Source organism: Mus caroli, chromosome 16, assembly GCF_900094665.2.
Source record: "Mus caroli chromosome 16, CAROLI_EIJ_v1.1, whole genome shotgun sequence".
Lineage (NCBI taxonomy): Eukaryota > Metazoa > Chordata > Mammalia > Rodentia > Muridae > Mus > Mus caroli.
Window position 1 is genome coordinate 90,729,144 of NC_034585.1, and position 5,561 is coordinate 90,734,704.

A 5,561-nucleotide genomic window follows, 5' to 3' on the forward strand; every position below is an offset into this window, starting at 1 on the left:
CCTGGCTGTCCTGGAACTCACTTTGTAGACCAGGCTGGCCTCGAACTCAGAAATCCGCCTGCCTCTGCCTCCCGAGTGCTGGGATTAAAGGCGTCAGCCACCACGCCCGGCTCCAAGTCCTTTCTTAAACACATGGTTGTTAGGTGTTGCCTACATGCATCTAGACTCCTGGGTTCATGTAATTATTTCCCTCACTGGGCTTCTTGAAAGCCTGGGACAGCAAGTGTGTCTGTGTGTGCCTCCATGCCCTGCATGTCCTCTTTCCTGCTTGATGGCTTCATCGTCAGGCTGGAAGGGAAACTCTTTGTCATACCCAGATTACAGCATGTGAACATAGGACTGCTCTTCCCAGAACCTCAGTAGTCTATTGTCCTGACTCACTGTTCCACATCCAGTCTGAACATTCAAGGAGAACAGGATACAAACTAAATAGGCTCACCCCTGGACCACAAGCTGAGGAAGTGCGCATCTGAACCCAAGGAAGCCCCTGTCAAAAGGGGCAGGAATGGGATGGATGGCTGGTGGTTTGCTCAGCAAGATGGAAGGAGAAGCAGTGGAAGACACAAAGATTTCAGGGGAGGCAGGTGGGTTTGTGTTCATACACTGAGTTGAAAGCATTCAGGGTCCAGTGGAGACAGAAACATGTCCAGGACAAGTAATGATGAGATGGATTCACGGGCAGCGTCTTAGAGTTTTACTGCTGAGAGCAGACACCATGAGTAAGGCTTGTAGGTTCAGAGGTTCAGTCCATTACCATCAAGGCGGGAACATAGTAGCATCAAGGCAGGCATGGTGTAGGAGAAGGAGCTGAGTGTTCTACCTCTTATTCTGAAGGAAAATAGGAGCCGACTGGCTTCCAGGCAGCTAGGAGGAGGGTCTTAAAGCCACAGTGGCACAACCACTCCAACAAGACCACACCCACTCCAACAAGGCCACACCTCCTAATGGTATCCTTCCCTGGGCCAACCATCTTCAAACTACTGCTGGTTGAAGAGGCGAGACATGGAAACAGTCCCAGTCCCTGCTGTGCTGTAGCCTTCTTGCCACTGTGAAGCCCTCTGTGCCTGTGGTGGAGGCTGCGAATAAACAGTGGTAGGTGTGAGTCAAGCCAAGCCTGTGTGTCAAAGAAAAGGAGGTGCAGCTCAGAGCTCGCTCGAAGGCTGACTTCACGGTTCAGCTGCGCAGAAATTCCAGAAGCTAGGGATGCAAAGAGAGTGAAACCCTGGGGCCAGATGGCTCCTGAGTAAAAGTGCTTGTAGGGCAAGCTACCAAGATGAGTTCAGCCCTGGTACCCATGCCAAAAGCTGGGTGTGGTGGCACACACGTGTCATCCCACCACTCCTAGGTAAGATAGACGGCAGCAACAGAATCAGTCTACACTTACAGGTCTGTTAGCCTGGCGTACAAAAGGAAAGAAACAGCTAGAGAGACACTGCCTCTTCATGGTGGGAGGAGAGAACTGACTCTCAAAAGCGACCCTCACTGACTTCTACGCGCGCGCGCGCACACACACACACGCATACACACACCACACACCACAAATAAGGGCTGATCAGATAAATACAGTTGCTACCAAGCCTGATAGCATGTTAGTGTTTCTTCTAGGCTCCGCCCAATAGTTACCTAGCAACAGCCTGTTGGCTCTCTCTGACCTCCCTCCCCCCTCCCTCGCTCTCACTCTCTGTCTCTCTGTCTCTCTGTCTGGTCCCTCTCTGATCTCTTTCTCCCCCAACGTGCTTCTGGCCTGCCTCTCTTCTCTCCTCCTCTCCTGTACTACTCCTCTCCTCCCCTCTCCTCCTCTCCTCCCTTCTCCTCTCCTCTCCCCCTTTCCCTCCTCTCCCACACCCCTCCCCTCCTCACTCCCATCTCTCTCTCTCTCAGTCATTCTCTGTCCCCCCTTCTTTCTCTGCTTCTACTCCCTTCTTACTTTCTTTTTACTCTTATTTATTTATTTAGACAGGGTATGACATAAACATTTTTTTAAATTTTATTTATTTATTGGGTATTTTTTCGAGACAGGGTTTCTCTGTGTAGCCCAGGCTGTCCTGGAACTCACACTTGATCTTAGCCAAAAGGCCGAGAAGCGATTGGAACCCACTCTGTAGACCAGGCTGGCCTCGAACTCAGAAATCTGCCTGCCTCTGCCTTCCAAGTGCTGGGATTAAAGGCTTGCACCACCATGCCCGGCTATTTATTTTTATTGTTATGCGTACACTATCTCTGTCTTCAGACACACACCAGAAGAGTTTGTCAGATCCCATTACAGATGGTTGTGAACCACCATGTGGTTGCTGGGAATTGAAATCAGGACCTCTGGAAGAGCAGTCAGTGCTCTTAACCACTGAGCCATCTCTCCAGCCCTGACATAAACTTATTTACACCAGGCTCACCTTAATTTACAGAGATCCACCTGATTCTGTGTCCTAAGTGCTGGAATTAAAGGCATGTGCCACCACACTGGTCTCTCTCTCTCTCTCTCTCTCTCTCTCTCTCTCTATGGTGAACCTTTTCATCTAAAGAGTCCATCGCATTTATGGTTATTTTAGAAGAACACTAAGCCTGCCAGACTTCAATCAAATAGCTCTGTCCTGCTTCCAAATACGGGATGGAGGGATTCCTTTCATTCCTTGTTTCTCCCTGACGTGGCTCAAAGATGGATCACTTTCTCAAAGGAGCGGTATTTAATAATCAAGAGAAATGAAAACTATCCATTCTGATGTTAGAGGAGCTTTCTCTGCCTGCTTTTGGAGAGCCTGTGAGCAAGTGTGGGTTTTGTTGGCTCCTGTAAACTGACCGTTGTAAAGTCAGATGCAGGACAAAGTCATGCTTACCTAAGGTGGTTTAAAGGATGATGGTCCAGTCAAAATTAGAGCAGGGAGCTGCTTTAAATTTGATTGACCCACAGCTGTGTTGTGAGACAGAGTTTTACGCTGTAGCCCATGATGGTCTCAGAGTCAGTATCTCCCGCCTCAGTCTTTTGGATGCTGGGTTTCTAGGCACACACCACTGTGTCTGACAGCGAAACGTTTTATTAAGAACAATACTCTTACTTTTACACAAAGAAAAGGCAAACATACTTGTGAATCCTTTCTTGGAACTGTTTTAAGTGATGGAGACGTCATTCTGGTATAACGAAAGCTAAAGTACCAGAAACAGAGGGACACAAATGACCCTTCCTCATAGTGAAGGGATGTAGACTGCGGTTTCTATCTTAACACCTTTTGCCTTTTCATTTTTCCCTTTCAGAACAGGGTCAGGAGAGATGGCACAGCTGTCAAGAGCACTTGTTCTTGCAGAGGACTCAGGTTCTGTGCCCAACACCCTTCTCTGATGGCTCACATCTGCCTGTAACTCCAGAGATCCAGTGCCCTCTCTGGCCTCTGCCAGCACACATGTAGTTCACATACACATTAAACAACAAATTTTTAAAAATCCATGTATTGCCAGGCAGTGGCACATGCCTTTAATCCCAGTATTTGGGAGGCAGAGGCAGGCAGATTTCTGCGTTCGAGGTCAGCCTGGTCTACAAAGTGAGTTCCAGGATAGCCAGGGCTATACAGAGAAATCCTGTCTCGACCCCCCCCCCCAAAAAAAAATCCATATATTATTTGTATGAGTGTTTTGCCTGCATATATGTTTAGGTACCCTGTGCATGCCTAGTGCTCAAAGAGATCAGAAGTGATTAGAATTATATATGGTAGTGCACCATTCTGCGGGTGCTTGGGATTGAATCTGGGACCTATGCAAGAGCAACAGGTACTTTTAACTGCTGGGCCAACTCTCTCTCTCTCTCTCTCTTTCTCTGTTTTTTTTTTTAATGTTTTTTTTTTTTTTTTTCCGAGTCATGGTTTCTCGGTATAGCTCTGGCTGTCTTGGAACTCACTTTGTAGACCAGGCTGGCCTCAAACGCAGAAATCTGCCTGCCTCTGCCTCCAGAGTGCTGGGATTAAAGGCGTGTGCCACCATGCCCGGCTGGGCCAACTCTCTAGCCCCCATAAAACAATAGATTTTAAAATAAAAGAAAGAAACCAAGGGGTCTGGAGAGATGGTTCATTGGTTAAGAGCATCTACTGCTCTTCCTGAGGACCTGAATTTGATTCCCAGCACCCACAGCAGGTAGCTTCTAACTCCCTGTAACTCCCCCTCCAGAGAGATCACATACCTCTGACCTCTGTGGGTACTTGCCTTCACGTGAACAGACATATGACTAACATAAATAAGTAAATATTTTCAAAAAAGAAATAAAATCAGTTTAATTGGTAAAAAATATATGTAACACATAGCTTTTCCTGCTAATTGAATATAAGCGCAATCTCATTTATCTGTCACTTAAAGTCATTCATATTATGTTTGTTGGGACAACCACTCCTGTTCTTTGTTTTGAGATAGTTGCGTGTTTTGGCAGCACCAGGCTCTATGTGCTCTGCTGGTCTTACTGAACATGCATGAACACCATACATTTAGGACTGCTCTAGAAAGGGCGTTCTTGTTATGTAAATGTACCTGTCCTGATAGTTGAGCCGTCTCTCCAGCCCCCTCCTTTATTTTCTATCACTTGCTAATACGTACCACGAACATTCCCAGACACCTCATCCAACTTAGAATGAGGACATGGATGGCTATCTAAGCCTGTGTCTCTTTACAGTCTTTTGTCTGGTGGTAATCATTTGCAATACTCATATTTTTTTACTTAAGCAGTAGGAAGAAACTGGGGACTGGGGACTTTGGGTTCATTATCATATTCTGTCTTGCAGTTAGTAAGATATGTCAGTCACAGAGGGTCTCTCAAGTGTCTGTGCACCCCAAGGATGATCTTCCTGAGTGCTGGTGTTATGTAGGCATATACCGCCTGTAGCCTGCCTGGTTACAGGTTTCTAGCCCAGGAGATTATCTTTGGTTATCTGCATGGACCCGGTGTAATCATAGGCTTCCAAAAGTGAAAGAGGGAGTTGGGAAGTGGGAAGGATGTTTGACTCCAATTCCAAGCAGAGGGTTGTGATGTGGACCTTGAAAACAGAAGAGAGCCATGAGGTCAGTTTGCTGGCCTCAAATGTTGGTCTTTGCCTGAGGGATTCCAGAAGGAAGACAGTCTATTTTTAACCCAGTGAGATGCACTTTACATTTTGAAACTCTAGGACTATAAGATAACAAATTTACTAAATCCCAAGCCACTAAACGTGTGGTTATTGATGACAATGTTATGTGGAGCCCAGCAGAGATGACCACTCAGACAGTTTCTAGTCAACTGAAAGTCTTTATTTCAGCCAGCTGGGACTACACTCAGATATTTGAGACCGGAGGGTAGCACCAAGTGTCCAGAGCACAGGGTTTTAGAAAGCAGAAACCACATCCGGGCATCTCTTGCTGTGCAGGAGAGAAGGTTTATACAGGCAGAGAGTTTAAGAGAAGATAATCTGGGATATCTTGACCTTGGGTCCTTAGAGTAGGGCTGGGTAATTTTCCATGGCATTTTCCATCAAGGAGATTGAATTTTTTCTTTTTCTTTCTTTCTTTCTTTCTTTCTTTCTTTCTTTCTTTCTTTCTTTCTTTCTTTCTTTCTT